The sequence below is a fragment of the Labrus mixtus genome, chromosome 10 (assembly GCF_963584025.1).
Source record: "Labrus mixtus chromosome 10, fLabMix1.1, whole genome shotgun sequence".
Taxonomy (NCBI): domain Eukaryota; kingdom Metazoa; phylum Chordata; class Actinopteri; order Labriformes; family Labridae; genus Labrus; species Labrus mixtus.
The window spans coordinates 1,894,239-1,914,330 of NC_083621.1; positions in this window are offsets into that span (position 1 = coordinate 1,894,239).

A 20,092-nucleotide genomic window follows, 5' to 3' on the forward strand; every position below is an offset into this window, starting at 1 on the left:
ATAGCTTAATGACAAATCTTTAGAGCACACACTCACACTTGGCCCAGTTGCTCTGTATCATGTCGAAGCTTGATTGTCCCCTCTCAGTCCAACACTCGCATGTACTCAAATTGCTCCACGCCAAACCGTGCATGAGCCACAGTTACCTCTACGTCATTATGCCGTAATACGACACTGTGTTTGCAAGAAGCAGGGTCTCAGAGTCAGAACACTGGAAAACATGACTACAACTTTACTGACTTTGTTTCTTATTTTGAGTCTCTGAATATTTGCGTCTGCTCACTTTTCGAGTAAACACTAGACCTTTGCATCCCCTTCATTGTTTCTCTCTTCAACCGGGCCAGGGCCAAAGAAGTGCACCGAGCACTCACACAAGTCAAACAAACTGGACTCTAGGGGTCAAACGTGATTGGGCATGAAGTGTGAGTGCCCCCAAAGTCACACAGCTCTCTATGTTTCTAGTCTACGGAGATACTGGGCTATGTTTCAGATTTAATGCATCACTTCTTCTGACCGGAGGATACCTGTAGGCCCTCTGAAAAAACATCCCTGATACTGGGTTAACCACAAAACACAAAATGCTCATTGTACCGAGCCATCAGGAGTGCGTGTTTCTGTACATGTTTCTGCCATTGGCGCTATAAGACTAGCTGCTGACTGCTCGCCCAGTTTTTGCAACCCCAAGTAGCCAGAGCCCAAACGGCTCTGTAATGAGGGTACAAAGCAGCTGGTCTCTGTGTTGATGTGTGAGTGTGTCTTTAAACGTGGACACAAAGCAGTCATTAGGTGTGTTTGTGTGTGTTTAGTAGATAGTCAGGACACAAAGCGGCCTTTATAGACCGAGCAAAATTGTCCCATTCCCCGCTGAGAGGGCTGTTTCAGGACAAGAGTCTCTGTGTGTGTGTGTGTGTGTGTGTGTGTGTGTGTGTGTGTGTGTGTGTGTGTGTGTGTGTGTGTGTGTGTGTGTGTGTGTGTGTGTGTGTGTGTGTGTTAGTACCTCTGCTAGAACTGACCATTTGGATGCAGTCTGAGTTTCAGCAGTGCGGATGTGAGGTAGGTGTTTGTTTGCGGGCTTGTGTGTGTGTGTGTGTTTATGTTTGTGTAAATACCTGTGTGTTCCTGCAGACTTGTGTGTGTGTGTGTGTGTGTGTGTGTGTTTTTTTTCAGGCGTCTCATTCACAAATCGTTTCCATGGTTGGTCAATAGCAGTTGCTCGGAAGCTGGTAGAGTCTGTGTTTCAGTGGTCTCTCTCTCTCTCTCTCTCTCTCTCTCTCTCTCTCACTCTCTCTCTCTCTCTCACTCTCTCTCTCTCTGTCTCTCTTACTCACACACATGCTGACAACACAACCCAGACTGAAGGTGTCTTCTAATTACAGTGAGTCATATTAGTTGCAATAGAGAAAATCTAAATACCTGTGTGTTTGTGTGTGTGTGTGTGTGTGTGTGTGTGTTTGTGTGTGTGTGTGTGTGTGTGTGTGTGTGTGTGTGTTTGTGTCGCATGCTGTTATAACTCCACATGTTGTGACATTTTGATTTGCATGTGTGTGTGTGTCTGTGTGTGCGTGACTTCGATATTCAAATTCAGGTCCTTGCTCGGGGTCAGAGGGAGGTCAATGCTTGTGTCTCTTTCGTAACATCCTTCAGCTCCTGCAGGTCAAGATGGACAGACGGGCTTTCTACTGCAGCCAAACATTAGCACATGAGATCTATACACTTGTAATAGATGCTGACTGAAGTTTTAACCAATTATCATCCAAACCTTTAAAGGTCACATATTCTGTAAACTCCACTTCACCATGTTCCTCTAACTCTAACATGTGTCTCTAGTCCGTCTACAAACCCCCCAATGATGAGAAAAGTCCATCCTCTCCGTCTTCTGCCTGCTCCACTTTTCAGAAAATGTGTGCTCAAACAGGCCGTTTGGAGATTTTCCCTTCATGACGTCACAAAGGGCAGTAGCCCCTCCCCCAGGTGGGTGACACTCCCACAGCTAGGTGTTTGTTCTGCCCTCTGAGTCTGCCTTCTCACCGTAAACAATAGGACATGGAACGAGAAAGACCGAGTACACCCAAGCCCTTCCAGAGAGGGGGTGTGGTCAGACACAGCTCATTTACATATTTAAAGGTACAGACACAGAAACAGCCTGTTCTGAGCAGGGCTGAAATAGAACTAGAGACTTCACACACATGTAGGGGTGTAAAGGTACACGTACTCGGACCGGACCGTTTCGGTACAGGGCCTTCGGTCCGGTCCGCACGTGGACCGATCCGAGTACGCGCGGAACAGAAGTTCTTTAATCTGTGTTCCCACACGGACCGCAAAGTGGAGGCACACCTCAGTGTGAAGGCATGCTGCGGTCGCTGGTATGGGACACACCTTTTAGTTAGTAACTTGTAAAAAAGTTCAAACATAAACTGTGCAGATTACTAGTTCCTCGAGTCCTGTCGGTTTGGACAGTTGAATATAACCGGGATGGAGTTCTTTTTACGGACTTACTCTTAAGTTTCGTTTTCACTTTCAGCGATGATCCCGCTCCAACAGAGCTGCTGCGTGAAAGGGGAGACGCGTCTGTGTGGGAGCATAACCTGCAGCATGATAGAATGAACACCTCCCTCCCCAACAGACAGACTTTTGCTAATAATTCTGAACGGGCCAAAGACATAAACAAATGCCATTAAAGTTCTTATATCAACAGAGTGAAATATTAATAGTTCTGAGATGAAACTGTCCCAGATGTGATTATGTTTATTATGTGCTCAAAGGGCATTCAAAAAACTGTTGCCTTAATAAACTAAAAGGTGGAAGTGTAATTAAATATAAATATTTTTACATATAGGGTTAGGGTTAGGGGTTATTTTTACATATAGGCTATATTAATTACTTCATTTCATTCTAAAATATTTTACTTCATTCATATCTTTTATTTATTGGAGACTCTTTTGGTTGAAGGATGCAGTATAAGTTTATTTTTTATTTATTTTACAATGTTTAATTTAAAATGTTATTAAAAAGTAACCTGAGCAGGTGTACAAGTCTGAACTGTCGATGCTGCACTTAGCCCAACGTGTAAAAGGGAAATTCTAAATGTTCCTAATAAAGAAAAAAAAGTGTTGCATCAGGTCCCTTTACTGTACCGAAAATGTACCGAACCGAAGCTTCTAAACTGAGAACCGTACCGAACCGAAATGTTTGTGTACCGTTACACCCCTACTCACATGTATTGAGGAGCTCTGAGACTTATTTTAACTGGTTGAAGAGGAGGAGGATATGTGACCTTTAAACCTTTATTCTCTCTGGGAAACCCCCTCTAAAAAAGGATTTTACAGGATTTTACAGTATTGTTCAAATTCATGTAATCTACATTTCTCAAAGCATCTCAGGACTCTCCATCCCTGATTGTTGCCCTTTTCAAACCCTGTGTAAAGCAGTTCATCATGTTGGTATGTGTGTGAATGGAAACCTGGTGAACCCACTGGTATGTGTGGGTGTAAAATGACACCTTCAGTTCTTTCCTAATGTGCAGCTCTGAAGCATCATTTTCATGTGGACACGATGAGGCTACCTCTCTCCTCCACCGGTCATTGTCCTTCCCTGTGTCTCAAAGTTCAAGCCTTAGAGTTGTGAGTAGCTGATGACCGAGTTCAGCACGTGTCGCTGTGGTTTAGAAGCTATCTCTGGCCTCACAATCACAATGGCAGGAAGTCTCAGGTGTCAGAGTGTGACCGAGTCTGCTTACCTCTGTGCTCACCTCTCGGGCTTCTTTTTCTGCGGTGTATAAGTGTGTGTGTGTGTGTGTGTGTGTGTGTGTGTGTGTGTGTGTGTGTGTGTGTGTGTGTGTGTGTGTGTGTGTGTGTGTGTGTGTGCGAAACACGTGTTAAATTAGGCCCTGAGTGACATCATTCTTTACTGTGACTCAAATACCTAAAGGTCAGAGTTAACCAGGACAAACATGTTAATAATTAACCAGCTTATTAATAACGTATGAACACAATGTAAAGCTGTCTGACGTCCCTCCACCGCAGAATTCAAACTTCTACGATGGAAAATAAAATGAGCTGCAAATGTACGTCATCGTTTCTTCTGCTTTGAGTAGTTTTGTAGTACTCGAAATCCGTCTTTGTCTCGGTCTTGTCTCGGTCTCAGTCTGGGTGGACTCCGGATTTTAAATCAGGACCACGACTGATCGGTTATTTTTCTACGTCATCTCTGTGATTAGAAGGAAAACTCCTCTTTCTAAAAGAACAAATAACTTCAGTTCATTTGTAGTTTGATTTTTATCCCCTGGTTACGGCCGCAACCTTCCCTGTGTTACGGTCTAAGTGAGTGACACGCCCCCTAAACACCAGATGATGATTTTTCAGAGATATTTATGGTCTTGGTCTTGACTCGGTCTCGATACCTGAATTTCTCGACCTTGTCTTGGTCTAGAAGCACTCCGGTCTTTGGTATGTCTTGGTCTCGGTTAATGTGGTCTTGACTACAACATTAACTTTGAGCACTTTCCAAACGTCCAAACCAACAGGAATCAATCGATCGAACTGTATTTGTAGTGTTGTCTCGAGACACAAAAGACCTTACTCATTGTTATATTACAAAGGAAAAATGGGATAGGGAGAGATGGGATAAGATGCAGGGAGAAGGATAAGGACACACTCTGCATGGGTCTGTAAACCTTTCTGTGTTCTAACCTCTCTCCATTTTTCAAAAGCATCTCCAATATTGATCCTAGTTTGAGCACGTTTCTGCTCGTGGAGCTTATTAGAAACATGCAGAGGCTTTTTAGGTCGGGTACAATCATTTCTATCTGAACCACTTCTCTTGCCCGCTTCCATCGCTGCAACACCTGTTGACCTGATAACTGCTCTCATATCTGGCAAATCGAGGGGCGTCCAAAACGGCCGTGTCGGGGGTGTCCTTAAAAGCGCCTACCTTCTCTGGTCCAAAGAAATCCAGAGCATTCAGGAGCAGAATCTAAAGTTAGAAGGAGGACATACTGGCTGCTGCATTGTTGTCAGAGAAGCCAGCACTTCAACATGTTTCCTTAATGATCAGATAGTAAGATCACTTTATCATTTTACTGACTACACATCTTACTGATTTCTCCTTTAACACGTTAATGTTGACAGCCTAATATTGTTCCTCTTCTCCAGCTGTAGTATCACACCAATATTTAAATGTGTTTTTAAAAGAGTCTCCTCTATTCATTCAAACTCCATCAACAGTTCCTATGTTCTCATCCTCGCCAGCACCCTGAATGTATGTCCTGGAGCTCTGCAAAGAGTGAGTTCTCCGGGCTATCCCTTTACATGAACATGTGAATTATTCAGGAGTCTGGTCACGTTTCCAGGGGCGTGCACCTCGTCTCGTGCCAGCATTAGCTAGGTGACCTATATCATGATCTCGGCCCTTATGTTAAGCCCTCCGCTCACAAACAACACATACATTTGAAACCTCACAGGCGGTGTTGGATCAGATGGTTTAACTCGTCCCGTGTTTTCATTCAGTAGATTTCTGACGCCTCTTGTTCGCCTTTAATAGAGATAATAGTTTTTAGAAGAGATAGTGGTAACTTCACAGACTGACAGTCGGCTTAAAGCTCCGGTTTGATTCTGGAAACTGGAGGAGAAAAATGGTTTGAAATGTAATTTTCATTAAAGTGACACCTGTCTCTCTGGCTTAATGTTAAGCTGTGGTGAGTTCTGTGAAGGTAATAGCAGCGAGGAATGTTGAGGATTTAAGGTGGAGTCAGTGAAGCTCCATAATGACTTTTAGGGATCAGACTGTCAGCTCGCATGTCAGCAAAACAAAAACCTGTCTACTCACTGAGGTTGTGTTGATTTGAATTTTCTTGGAGTGATTATTTTTCCGTCATCAAAATGTGTTAACTTGAAGGTCACATATTCTGTAAAATCCACTTCCCCATGTTCCTCTAACACTAATATGTGTCTCTAGTCCGTCTACAAACCCCCCAATGATGAGAAAAGTCCATCCTCTCCGTCTTCTGCCTGCTCCACTTTTCAGAAAATGTGTGCTCAAACAGGCCGTTTGGAGATTTTCCCTTCATGACATCACAAAGGGCAGTAGCCCCTCCCACAGGTGGGTGACACTCCCACAGCTAGGTGTTTGTTCTGCCCTCTGACTTCCAATTTCCACATAGTCCGCGCCATGGTTTTGCTACGTCCTTCTTTTTTCGCACGTCCTGCCCACTGGGTCCATATCTGAAACTGAGAACTACAAGATCACAGGAGAACTACAAGATCACAGGAGAACTACAAGATCACAAGAGAACTACAAGATCACAGGAGAACTACAAGATCACAGGAGAACTACAAGATCACAAGAGAACTACAAGATCACAGGAGAACTACAAGATCACAGGAGAACTACAAGATCACAGGAGAACTACAAGATCACAAGAGAACTACAAGATCACAAGAGAACTACAAGATCACAAGAGAACTACAAGATCACAGGAGAACTACAAGATCACAGGAGAACTACAAGATCACAAGAGAACTACAAGATCACAGGAGAACTACAAGATCACATGAGAACTACAAGATCACAGGAGAACTACAAGATCACAGGAGAACTACAAGATCACAGGAGAACTACAAGATCACAATAAAGAGAAAAACATGCAAACAACATGTTGCTTTGTCTTTCTGAGGATGATTGTATATGTAGATTCCACCACCAGGGGAATCATGGGAGTGATTCAATCTGCTACCACCCCAAATGAAAACAAACTCTTAGATGACCGTAGTCATGACGACCAGGTGAAATCGACCTGAGGAAGAGAATATGTTTACAGAAGAGTTAATGTATCCGAGTATAATTTACATGACGTTTTTATCACAGCAGCACAAACAGCAACAGTACGACAGCTTTCCGTAGCAGCTCACACTTCTTTATGCAGCGGTCTTTGATGTAACATGCAGTGTTTCCATGGCAACGATAAACATCCGGTGTCTGTCATGGCGGCGGATCATGACGGCCGAGACACGTCCATTTACAACTATAAAATGACAGACTTCTCAGTCTTTGAAAACCGTTGGAAATGTTTGATGTAATGTGAGAACTCAACAAAAAATAATTTATAAAATAAGTTTAGTCCATTTTTTTATCAATTTAGATATTTAAATGTAAACACTTTTATAATTCGACATCTTGTACGTTTAAAGCTGGTTTCATAGTCAGACATTTCTCCTCATTTCTTTAAAGCCTTTCTTGTTTGTTAGAACAGATAGTCGGAGCCCTCGTCCATCTTTAAAGTCTAAAGTTTCCAAACATATAACACCATCAGTCCCTTCACATTCTAAGCCAGATCAAACACATCTTTTTGTGTTTATTATACTGATATTTCATTTGTTTAATAACAGCCACATGTGCTGGATCCAGACTTCACCATAACACGGCGATTATTAGTGATTATAACATCGTTACACGGGGCCAATTTAAACCAAATCATCCAATGTTTAGTCAGTGAGTCAGCGAATAATAACTGAGAGGTGCTCGCCACACAGCGAGATGTCAAAACAGCAGCTGTGTCGGCTCTCCTCGTCGTGATACTTAATGAAAAGGTGATGTCATGTGTTTCATATGATTGGATACAAATACAACCTTAAGTCAAGTCGTTTTCACACATATACGCTCCTGAGAATCTCTGTTGGACTGCCCCTGATCCTCCTGATCTGGTTGATGCGTTCACTCCCGTTCATTGTGCAGGTGCACGATGCATGGGGGCGATTTTTGATTGACATGGACTATGAGCTTGTAGATTTCTTTTCTGGTCTTCTGACTACTCAAAGTGCTTTCACACTGCAGGTCACACCTCCATATTCACACACTGATGGTAGAGGCTGCTGGGTAAAGTGTCCATCAGAAGTAACTAATCCCATGCATACACCGCCGAGTGGGAGCAACTTGGGGTTAAGTCTCTCGCCCAAGGACACATCGGACTTGTGGCTGCAGGAGCTGGGGATCGAACCCCCGACCTTCCAGCTGGGAGACGACGACTGAGCCACAGGCATATGTCAATCAAAACATGAGCTGCCACGCCCACACAGTCCTTGGAAATAATCTAAACTAGCTAAATGATCCTCTTAGATATTTGAGAATGTTTATTTTGACTCAGATTCTCACTCAGTGTTGTCTGTTTGTTGAGTAACCTGGTTCATGTGAGGACAGCACAGGTTTCTGAGTATTACTCCGGGCTGTTTTTTTTTATTGCCCAGGGAACGCATGGATAACATCTCTCTCTCTCTCTCCTGCGTCTGTTCCCTGAAACCTTCCATCTGCCTCGGCAACAACGGAGATCATCAGGAGGAAGGGAGAGACGAAGGAGCAGCAAGTCGACGAGACGAAACAAAAGAGAGGGAAGAGATGCTGCAGAGGTCAGAGAGAGAACACGGGGAGGTCAGACATAAAGCAGCAGGACTAGATGTTACCCTAGAATTAGGAGTTTTAGTTTAGTTACTGTTTTAATAAGGACAGAACATGATCTGGGAGGGAGAGCGAGTTCATACAGAGAAGTGAAGAGACATGAAACAGAGACTGTAATCAGTTTATCAGTGAAGTGTGGGAACAACACTGCAGACTGCAGTCTCTGTTAAAAAACTGATGCTGTCCAAACAGCTCCAAACGTGCAATGTGTCTGTCTGCACGTTCCCTCGTCGATTTTGGCATTAAATAAATGAGATAGGACAGCTGAAGTAAGAAAGGAAATGCTGGGAGGAGAGAATGGGGCAAAGTGCAGTAAAGGGCCGAGGTCAGACTTGAACCCATGGCCGCTGCTGCAAGTACTATAGCCTCTGTACATGGGGCGCATGACATAATCGTTAGTCTATTTGGCACCCCGTATGGCGTTATTATATACAATGACTTCTCTCAACTGACAGCATGTCACTCAGAGAGAGAGAGAGAGAGGGCGAGGGAGAGAGATGCACACCGTGATTCCACGCTTTTCTCTCCAGTTGATTTTTTGAGCGATTGTTGTGATTGCTCCAATGTGTCCGAGGCTCTGCTGCAGTTTTGATGTAATTCTGTGCCTTTTTTTTTTTGTCTCCTCGTTCCCCGCCCTGACACCACTCCTCCTGTCCTCCTCATGCTGCACATCCGCAGGTGAAGAAGATGACAGCTCGTCATGTGGGAGCGCTCCTGCATATTCCCCTGCGTTCATTCCCCCAAAGACTGTTAGATTTTACCTGGAAACAACTTTGTCTTGCCCCCTGGCATGGTGTCCCACCTCCAGGATTTACAAATTAACCACGACTCAAGACCCTCTTTTGTTAGTCCAAGGAGGGAGCATCCCTCTGTATGTTAAATTCTGTCTTGTGATCGAGGCTATAGTTCAGATGAGAGATGACTCAGATTATCTCTATCATGGATTTCATCTGTAAAACTGCTCATCTCTGCTGTGCATGCAACAAATGTCCTGTGCATTTAGTCTTGAGGTGTCATTGAGGGCTCATGAAACACAGAACTAACAGCAGAATAGCTCGTCTTTCTTTCCCCTACTCTTGTGCAACAGGTAACATAAACAGACGAGAGAGGTCATTTTAGAAGCAGTTTTGTTTTGCAGCTGAGATTCATCATCAGTGCGAGTCGTGACAGTTCTGCACGGGGTGTTGGCTCACAGACACAGTTTACATATTTATTACCTTTGGCTGTGATCTGATCCTCCTCTTATATCACACCACATCAGTGCATGCTGTGCGTCGACACAGAACCTGTTTTCTCTAACTCTAAGATAAACTCTGTTACGGTTTAGACTTAAACAGGAACATACCGTACGTACATACCAGTCGGTTTTGTGGTCACGGGGAATACCCCTCAGTCTGTTAAAAGAACTTTAAATCTGGGACTTGTGAGGACTTCAGATCTGGGAGATTGTTGCCCTCATGAGGGCAGGGAAGATGGGAGCGTAGAGTTTGATAGATGTTGAGATTTACTAAGCTGTCCAATAAGAAACACTTCATAGGTTTCAATGTCAGGACTTCTGGTGTGGCCAATGGGGATCAAACCCTCGACCTTACAGTTGAGACTGGAGGACAGCGTAATCTGACATGTCCTCTTTGTGATTCGAACTCTTTACCAAACAATAGACAAGCTTTAACCGCAGCATCGACAATTTAAAGACATGAAATGCTGCTTTTGAGGTAACGTGTCTCTCATGATCATCAGATGTTGTCTGAGGACAAAACTACAGAGAAAAGAGAAAAGTCTGACTCCGTCGTCTGAATGTCTTTTCCTTCACAGTTCATTGCAAACCACAAATACTGCTCCGGTTTCCTGAGTTGTATGATAGTTGTTTATGTTGAAAAGCAGCTGTAAGTGCTGAGGTAGCCTGGGAGCAGGGTGGATTTTATCATTTAATTTATTTTTATGCAACTGGCTAGTCCACATATTTACACTATAGATTAGACCCATGATTCTCAGGACTTTTTATTATTCAATACACGCTCGTTATTATAAAACCAGTTACAGAGAAAAAGGTTCAAATCTCACTGTAATCAATTGTGATGAATCAGAGATGGCCAGGTAAATAACTTTCTGTATTTTTTATTTCACCCACTCACTGAACATTATAATTAACACGGCTCTCTTACAGTAACTAGGGGGCATTTTGATGATTTTTAGCATGTTGCTACACCTATTTAAATTAATGTAATTCAACAATACATCTTTACTTTTTTATATAAAATGTTTCCACTGAGCAGTCTTTCACCCATCCTCCCTCAGTGTCATGCGGTGCTGCTCATATTTAGTATTTCTCTGCTCCATCAGCTGTGCCCAACAACTTGAGCGTAAATAAGCAAACGTTCAGTTTTTAGAATCGGCCTCAATATGATGAGAAAAATTACATAACGTGGACATAAGCCAGGATCAATGTCATGGAGAACCTGAAAATAGGAGCCATCCTGGGACTGAACATATGCTTGCTGCGTGCACAGAGAACTCAGTGAGCGTGATGGGTTAGTTTGTTTTTTTCCTGCTGACCTGACTTCCCCCGTCATCTGGGGCCTCTGTACACATTAACACACCTACAGATTCAGGTCTTTAAGGTCTGAATTGCGTAACAGGATTTGCCATGATTTATACAGTTACTATTTAAAGGAGTAGGTTTTTATATGCAGGAGAATACAGCTGACAGTTCAGTGAAGGTTTTCAGATAGATTTGGGTTACCATATTTTAAGACCTCTACACAGGGACACTTTAATCTTACCCACAAGTATGAGCTCATGGTTAGGGCTGGGTTTAAAGGGGACATACAGTGTTATGAAAAATCCACTTCTTCAGTGTTTCTGAACATATATCTGGGTAACCTGAGAGTCTACTGACCCACAAAATGTGAAATAAACCATCCAGTCCTTTGTTCGTGGTCTGCATAAGTCTTACAACACAGAGAAAAATGCTCTGTTTCAAATGTGCTCTCCTTGTGATGTCACAGTGGGAATCTGATGAAAAAGAAATCCCCTCCCCTCCCCTGATATCTCCACCCATGGACTCCACCCCCAGCCTAGAACAAAACTTTTGCACAGGTCAGCCATTTTTATTCTCGTGAAGGAGTGATGTCTACTGGGAAAACTCAGGGGGGGTCATTACATTTAAAGAGACACACACACCAAAACGGAGCGTTCTGAGAGAGCTGGTTTATACAGGGTCACAAACCTCCTCTGGTGCTTGATTCATGTTATATTTTGACCAAAGCACAGCACAGATGTTTCATTTAGACCACAGGGGGACTGTTTGAAAAGGTGGAGGAGGGGGGTAATATGTCCTCTTTAGAAATAGATTTTCATTTGAATGATCTGGCATCCTTTCATAAAATCCACAGATCGATCTTTCAATTTCCGGTCTTTAAGCCTCTTGACAAACCGTTATATCTCACAAACCTGTCAGTTGTGTCAGCTACACACCTAACTGTGGATTACACGTATCATTCTCAACATCAAGACGGAGTTGTTTGTTCGCTTGTTTTTATATAAGAGATTTTTAATCTCAAGGAGACTTTTTCCTGGTTAAATAAAATAAATAAAATCAAATGAAATATGGCTTTTTATGTCTGCATTTCCACCACTGGCGACTGAAGATGGGCAGTTGTAATGTGTGCAAAACGCACCATATTCACTGACTGGTACTTTTCCAAGGAAGCTGGAGCTCTTTGTAAAAGCTGACTTCCTGTTTGGCATGAGAGCTAGCCTACTTGCTACTATGCAACAGTAAAGTTGTTGTCTTGTTTTTGTGTAATAAAATCAATCACACCGTTAGTATGGTGCGACTTCTATCTGTGGACATGTTGTTGTGTTTCTAACGGGCGCAATCTATCCCGTAGTGTGTTGTCATCGCCCGGTATTGAAGGTAGAGTAAATAGAAATGTTCATTCACTTGTAAACACAACGTTCAAACCGGGCCCCTCCTCCCAGGCTCATTGTCTTTAAATCCCCGACCTGCCTTTCTTTTTAGCTGCCTCACTCTTTTTGTTGAGCTTTTGTATTTCCAGCCCTGTGGACATTAAGTGCTAACATGCTTTCCTACAAAGATATATGTTTAAACATGGACATGCAGTGAATCTCTCTGCTTTGCACTAATGGCCTGACAGTTTATGTGCTAACTGACGTGGATGTAAACGTCAAATGAGAACATTTGCAAACATGCACACACATGCTCGCTCTGTGTCTTTGTGTGAAGCCGTTCAGTGTCTCGTTACAGGGTTAAATCTAAAGAAAGTTCCTCTTGTCCGAGTCCTGCAAATCCAAACAAACTATAACTGATGGCATGTTTGTCTTCTCTGTTCTCTTCATGTCTCAGCAGGTGATGTTTATGTCCCTGCACGACTGCGGCCCCGTGTGTAACATTCGCTCAGACTCAGGACTGTATAAGGACGTATAGTCTCCCCGTGAGCATTATTTCAACAGAAGAATTTTATTTTGAAAGGGTCTGTGGTGTGAGCAGGCAGGCTGTTTGTGAAATAAATAATCTTAAGGTCTCTAAGAGTACTGATCTAGAATGAGTTTGACTCCAGCGTCTATCCTTTTAGATGTCTGTAAGGGACTTTTAGAGGCTTCATAACATCATCAACTAACAGACAAAAAATAACTTTCTGATTAGTTTCTGGGATTATTCCAGGTCTGTGTGTTTGTGCAGGAATTGTGCAGACTGTACAGATGTAACTACAGCAAGCTGCAAACTTTCCTCAGTATGAACTCAGAAGTTCAGCTTTTGAATTCTTGCCCCTGAAGCGAACTAAGGGCGCACTAACATTAGGTTGTGTCGCTCCGTACTGTGCTTAAAGTCAGGGTTAGTAATTTCCTCCAGATCCACTTTTTAAGATTTTGGTGTAAATTGTCTTTAGGTCCTGACAGAAAGTAATAACTCATGTTCTCTGAAAAAGGAAAGAAGAAAATCCATCATCTGTATCAGTTTGTAAGTCTGTAAAAACTTCAACCAATGTCTGCCACGAGGTACCAACCTGAAGAACCAATCAGACGCCTCCCTGTCTGACATTAGGCGACGTAGTTTCTACACAACGCAAGACATGAGCTGAGGTCCGCTTCTGGAACAACGGCGCTCGTGCATGTAAGTGAGGGGGCGTGGCTTTGGAGGGAGCACAGAGAGGAGGGGGCGGGTGCAGACGGAGCACTGAGGGAATGCTGTTTTCAAAATCATGCTAGTTTTAGAAAATTATCAACCTTGCCTTTAAGTTTATGTGACTCTCCCTGCAACCAAATGTATCTACGGGTACAAATAAAGTAACCTGAACCTGAAACTATGTGTCCTCTTGTATCAAGTTAGAAACTCCTCGCTGTACGTTTAAATAAGAATAGATCAAAGAGGAAGGGAAAGTGCACTCTTGAGGAAAGAAAGACAAAAAATGTCCGTCTTTCAGTAATCTCCTGTCACCTCTCTTTAGCCTCGTGGCTGTAAACTTGTGAAAACAGAATGGTGTGAACATGACAGAAAACAGAGCAATTACATCTCTGCCTCGGGCGGTCAGCCTCACCCTTAACCCCACCCGACTCACCTGAATCACCTGAATCACCTGAGACGATTTGTGCTCTCACACCTGCCTTCTAAATACTTTTCTGTCCATCTGTGCGTTTTCGGTCTGCTCATCGGCTGCTCTTGTACACACACAACTTTAAGTCAAACCAAAAGGGACTGGAGATCCGGCCAATCAGAACAAAAGATGGGAAAGCACAGAGCCAACCACGTAATGGGCCGTCGCTCTGGGCCCCTCCCCCTAAACTACCTAATCTACTGAACGATACTAATGTTCCTGTTCCTCATAAAAAAAAAAAGTTTTGTGAGTCTTACTAAACTTATATCTCAAACATCTCACCCTGTCTTTGCAGGCCGTACTGAGCTCTTTCCACCACATGTTTACAGAGAGGTTACTCCACTGATGGTTGTAATCAACCTGAAGGCGTTAAGTCAACAGCTGCAGCTTTTATTTAAAGTATCAAGACTTTCCATTTTGATGCCAACACGGATCACTCACAGCTGCACTCTCACACTTCTTCTCTGTCTGCACAGCTCACTTAAAGCTAAACAGTGCGAGCACACTTCACACGCCCTCTTGTCGTGTTTAACCACGAGGTTAGCTGCACAGATCTGCACTGACACAACAGCCAAGTCCTCTGAAACTGCAGGTTGGGCCGAGACAAATGGAGTTTACAAACGAGCAAGCAGTCCAGCTGTCTGCCATGAAGTAAAAGAACAATCTTGTTATCCTGCAAAGTGTCAGATTATGACATGTTTACTGCCAAAATGACATTCATCAGTGACTGTTTTCTAAGCCCAGAGTCTCCCCCCTTTCCCCCTCACAGCAGCAAACATCAACGGTATGTTCTACCTCAGCTTCATCAGGTGACATGTAGACGGTTAGATCTGAGCTCAATAACAATGTTTTCTTTTCTTTATTCTACAGTCAGTGCTCCCAATGTTTAGCAGTTGTCTTTAAGGCCAGGTGTCTGAATACTTCTTGTACATCGGGTAAATCTGAATTTTAAAGTTTTCATTTAACATTGGCTCTCCCTCTCTCTCTCTCTTTTACACACATGCTCGCTCACTCACTGTGATCATGCATGTGCACGTTGAACCCTAGAAGTTACTGTAAAGGTGTCCTACACAGACTGGATTTCTTCTTCAGCGGTGCCACTGCTCTCTGTAAAGTTGGATGTGTTGTTCTAACATTCCTTACTTTCATTACGACGTACAGCTTGCCTCTAAAAGTCCTGCCATGATTAAAAAGAAACCGTTTAAATGGAAAAGTCCCGGTTGAACTGTTCACTCTGCAGAGCCTCTTATGAGGGTCATGAGTCGGCCCTGCTACGACTGAAGAGAGTCTATTTTAAGCAAAAACTTAAGTACTTCAAAGCAGAGATTCAAAACCAGAGGTACTTCTGCAGCCTGAGGGACGACAAGGAGAGTTTTGATATGTCTGTTAATTTGTGTTGAGGAGAGTAATGTACATTGTTTTGGTTTTATTTTGTAGAGTGCTTATCTGTGAGACGTTACAATCACAGCAAGTTGAGAAAAAGAAGGACTGATAACTAAAAGTAGAGGATAAAATGCACAACAGAAATAAGACAATGGACAAGTAAGCAGCTCTTTGAGTTTCAGACCCTCCCACACCTGGAGCGAGTGGGAGGCGGCGGTGATGTTTATTCCCTGTGATCGGTGCACGACCATAGACTGTCTGCACGATCCCTGTACACGTCATTAACTAGTTTAGTTTGAAATGAACTTCAACCTAAACTAAGGAGGAATCAAGGCGTCTTAAAGGTACATTACACAATTTAAACTGTTACAGCCGATAAAAACAAATACACAGGAACACATCTAAATAAATTCTCACTGTGCTCCATGAGAACTCTCTGAACCATCACCATTCATGACTGATTAGAAGAAGGAATGACGTCATTTTTATCATCATGTCGAGACAGATTCCTTTTGGCTGAGCTCCCTCGTACTTTTTAAAAACTGATTAGCTTCTTCATGTTTTTCTTTTCCTTTGTTATTCATTGAAGCTCGAGCGATCTAATGGATGGAGACAACAGATGTCCGATTGATTACGGCTCGCTTCAGCAGGAGACGAGAACAGACAAGCGCACAGATGTCTTTTATCCCGAGATCAAGAAGACTCACGCGGTGGATTCACACGGCATCAGTGTCTTTCCTCCTTCCCTTGTATGACAACTCAGATATCTCCCTGCAACAGGCGCTGAAATGTTGCACTAGTGATGAGGTTTAGAGCCGGGAAAAACGAAGGATGGGAGTCCGATGTGGAGGGAAGAGAGGTTGTAGGCTGTGATGAACAGAGGGTGTTTGAGGAGTTTCTTTAATGTGTCCAAAGTTGGAGGGGTGTGGGGGTGGTACGGATGTTTCAGGGGACGGTGTTCCAAAGGGAGTGGGCTGTGACGCTGACCTGTGGAGACGGGCGGGTCCAGGACAGGTGTACAGGTGAAGGAGGCTGGAGAGGTACTGAGGGGGGAGAAGGAGTATTTTATAGTTGATGCAGGGAGCCGGTGGAGGTGGCCAGGGTTGGGGTGATGCGCTGCCAGGGACTTGGTGTGGTTGAAGACCCTGGCAGCTGGGTCCAGAGTCTTGTATATGTTGGAACCCCCCAACAGGACTCCATTACAACGGTCAAGACGGGAGGTTATAAACACCTGGGTAACTGATCATTCCCGCCGCAGTCCGTCAGTGTCAGAGTCAGAGTCACACACTACAGCAACGTTCTCTACCTCTCTAGTCAATGTTCGGCCACAGGAGCCGGGGCCTGCTTATTTATTCTTTTTTTGGGGGGCTTTTTGGGCTTTTTGTGCATTTAATGGAGAGATAGGACAGTGGATAGAGTCAGAAATCAGGGAGCGAGAGTAGGGAAAGACATGCAGGAAAGAAGCCACAGGTGGGATTGGAACCTGGGCCGCCTGCTTGATGGACCAAAGTCTCCATACATGGGGCGCGCGCACTAACCACTGCGCCACCAGCGCCCCTTGCTTGTTTATTCTTGATGGAGCTCTCTGCAAGCACGCGTCCTGTCCTATCTGTTAACATGATGGAGGCGGAGCCTATAACCTGTACTGCAGCCAGTTAGTGGGGGGAGAACCAAATGTGTTGGCTTCACCTTAGGAGAGCAGCTGTGCCGTCCTTTTTGATATACAGTCTATAAACACGACTTTTTTTCATTTTCCTGATGTACATGCCAGTAAACATGCCGGTACACACACACACACACACACACACACACACACACACACACACACACACACACACACACACACACACACACACACACACACACACATGCAGGTTCACGGGCAAACGGACATTTCAAGGCTGCCGGGTTTGAGTGATGACAGCAGCTGATTGCGTCAGTGTCCAGGGCAAGGCGTCGAACAGAGACACACACTCACAAAGAGAGAGGGCAGAGTGAACAAACACACACACACACACACACACACACATCTCTCCTGATGCAGGATGATGATGAATTCTGTTTAATCCTCTGGTCAGCGTCCCAGGTGGGAGGGGTCAGACCTTCTTCTCAGGGCTATCTCTTACAGGTCAATGGTTCAGCCTGATGACATCATCAGGTACAATAGCTTCTTTTGTTCATTTCCACCGAATAAACTGGAAAATAGGATCAGCTTTGAATAAAAAAAGTACAATAACAGTGTTCTGGAGCTGTTCATTTGAGTTGAAAGGAGGTTGACAGAGACAATCGGTACTCAAGTAAGTAAAGGTAGCGTTAGAAAATACTTCTCCAAAAACTACTCAGAGTATTAGTCACTTTTTCACCGTTAATTCTTCAGCCGACATTCAATCAAAGAGGCTTCTGCTTCTCCAAATCTCACACATGTGAGTGCTCTTCTGCTCAGAGGTCAAAGGTCACCTCTACAAACTGGCCGATCTCATTCCTAACTCCTCACATACCGAACATTTGTCTTCATCCCTCAGCGTCTCATACAGACGCTTCCCCTCCGTGTCTGAGAAAAGTGAGGCGCCGGAGTTTACAAGTGACTTCAACGTGAAGCTAGTGTGGCTGAGTGAGACGCCTCGGGCTGTTGATGTGGTATAAAGGGCGAGAACGTCCACAGATGGTGGAGGTGTGGATGGATGTCCACACTTCAATTTTGTTATTAGAGAGTGAGGGATGACATACAACGATGGTCAGAGGTCGGATTCAACCCCACACCCGCTGCGATCAGGACTACAGCATCTGTACACGGGGCACCCTAGGCTATCCGACACCCCAGATCAAAGTTTTAAATATTAAAGGACCAGATCAGTAATGTTGTTGGAACAAAAACATTTTAATGTGGCTGCGTTTCCTTTTTTTTTGCTGCCAAGGATTCTCCCAACTGTTTGCTTTTACGTCCCAGCTAACGTCACAAACTCTTTGACCCGTCCTTGTCGGCCTCCAGAAGATAACAGGCTCAGCTGAGGAAATTACACGCTGCTTAGCGCTGCGTTTGCCTTAATGATTATTTTCATACATCAGAACCCTCCAGTGTGTTATTGCTCCGTTAAGAACTGTTTACCTTCTACTTAAGTCAAATGTGTTCAACCAGAGGAAATATTAGCAAAAAGCCATCACTGGTGCTATTGAAACCTACAGTTACCATGTTAGCTTGAACTATTGTTTGAGGGGGGGGGGGGGGGGGGGGGGGGTGTATTAGCACCTTAATTTTTGACCATCTGGGACTCTGAAACCAGATGCTAATGTACGTCCTCTGACAACAATGCAGCAGCCAGTATGTCCTCCTTCTAACCCCCCCACACACGGCCGTTTTGGACGCCCCTCTGTTTGTCAGATATGAGAGCAGTTATCAGGTCAACAGGTGTTGCAGCGATGGAAGCGGGCAAGAGAAGTGATTCAGATAGAAGTGATTGTACCCGACCTAAAAAGCCTCTGCATGTTTCTAATAAGCTCCACGAGCAGAAACGTGCTCAAACTAGGATCAATATTGGAGATGCTTTTGAAAAATGGAGAGAGGTTAGAACACAGAAAGGTTTACAGACCCATGCAGAGCTGGATAAACACTGAAGCTTCAGAGTCCACCACATGGTGACCTGTGTGAGCATGGACTCTAGAGAGGAGGGGGGGGGGAAGACAGCTCTCTATGATGTTTAGAATTTAGACTGCAGTACCCATTTTAAACACTAGGGGGAAGAGTTACATACTGCTCCTTTAAAGAGTGTCTCTTTAAACACTTTACGTCTTCACCATTTGTTGTAACTATGACAACCACAGATGCATTCGGCTGGAAGTCGCCAGTTCACATGATTCTCTTCAAACCATAATTGTTTTTAGAGATTTAAATAGTGTCCATGTAAGAGGGTCGCAAGTACCCAAAAGCAGTTTATCTTAATATCTCAGTTTTTCTGTGTTCGTCAGGTGATTTAAACATGCAGAGTTTTGAAGAGCTGGATAATGAAAAGAGCCCGTGCTGCAGCTACACAGAGTGTTCAATGGTGGACGTCATTTTCCTAAACCAATTTTGCCCTCCAGGCCTCTGTGCCAGTCACGTGATTGGATGCCGTGATGTCCCTCCGGATTTCGGTTGCTGATCAATTTCAAGGCTGTGAAGAGATAACCATTTCTTGAGCTTACATTTTGTTCAAAGTGCAAAATTGTCTCAACATCCTAACAGAGTTTGAAACGCTCGCACTTTGGATGTTTTTTTAATGAAAATGGACAACAGTGAATTTTGTTCAGACTCTAATTAGCAAAGAGCTGACCCATATGCTTTTTGGCTACTGGACACAAAAAAGTCAGCTCTGATTCTCATAAAATATGAGTTAAATTTGTTGTTTTTCAGCCAATTAAAAATGCTCAATTGTCGCAAATTCTCCCAAAATGAGAGAAATCTCTTCTCACTAAAGTTTTCTGTCATTCATAACAATCGCAGAAGATGACAGGTTATGATTAGAGCCAAATATGAACCACCACAAACAGTGTCTACATTACCTGACGTCACTCCACCCCTCATCATTGGCCGACAGTGTGTTTTTCCTCCCCTCTCCTCCCCTCCCTGTCTGTTGTCTACTTCTCCTCCGCAGGCAGGCCACAAGTGTTTG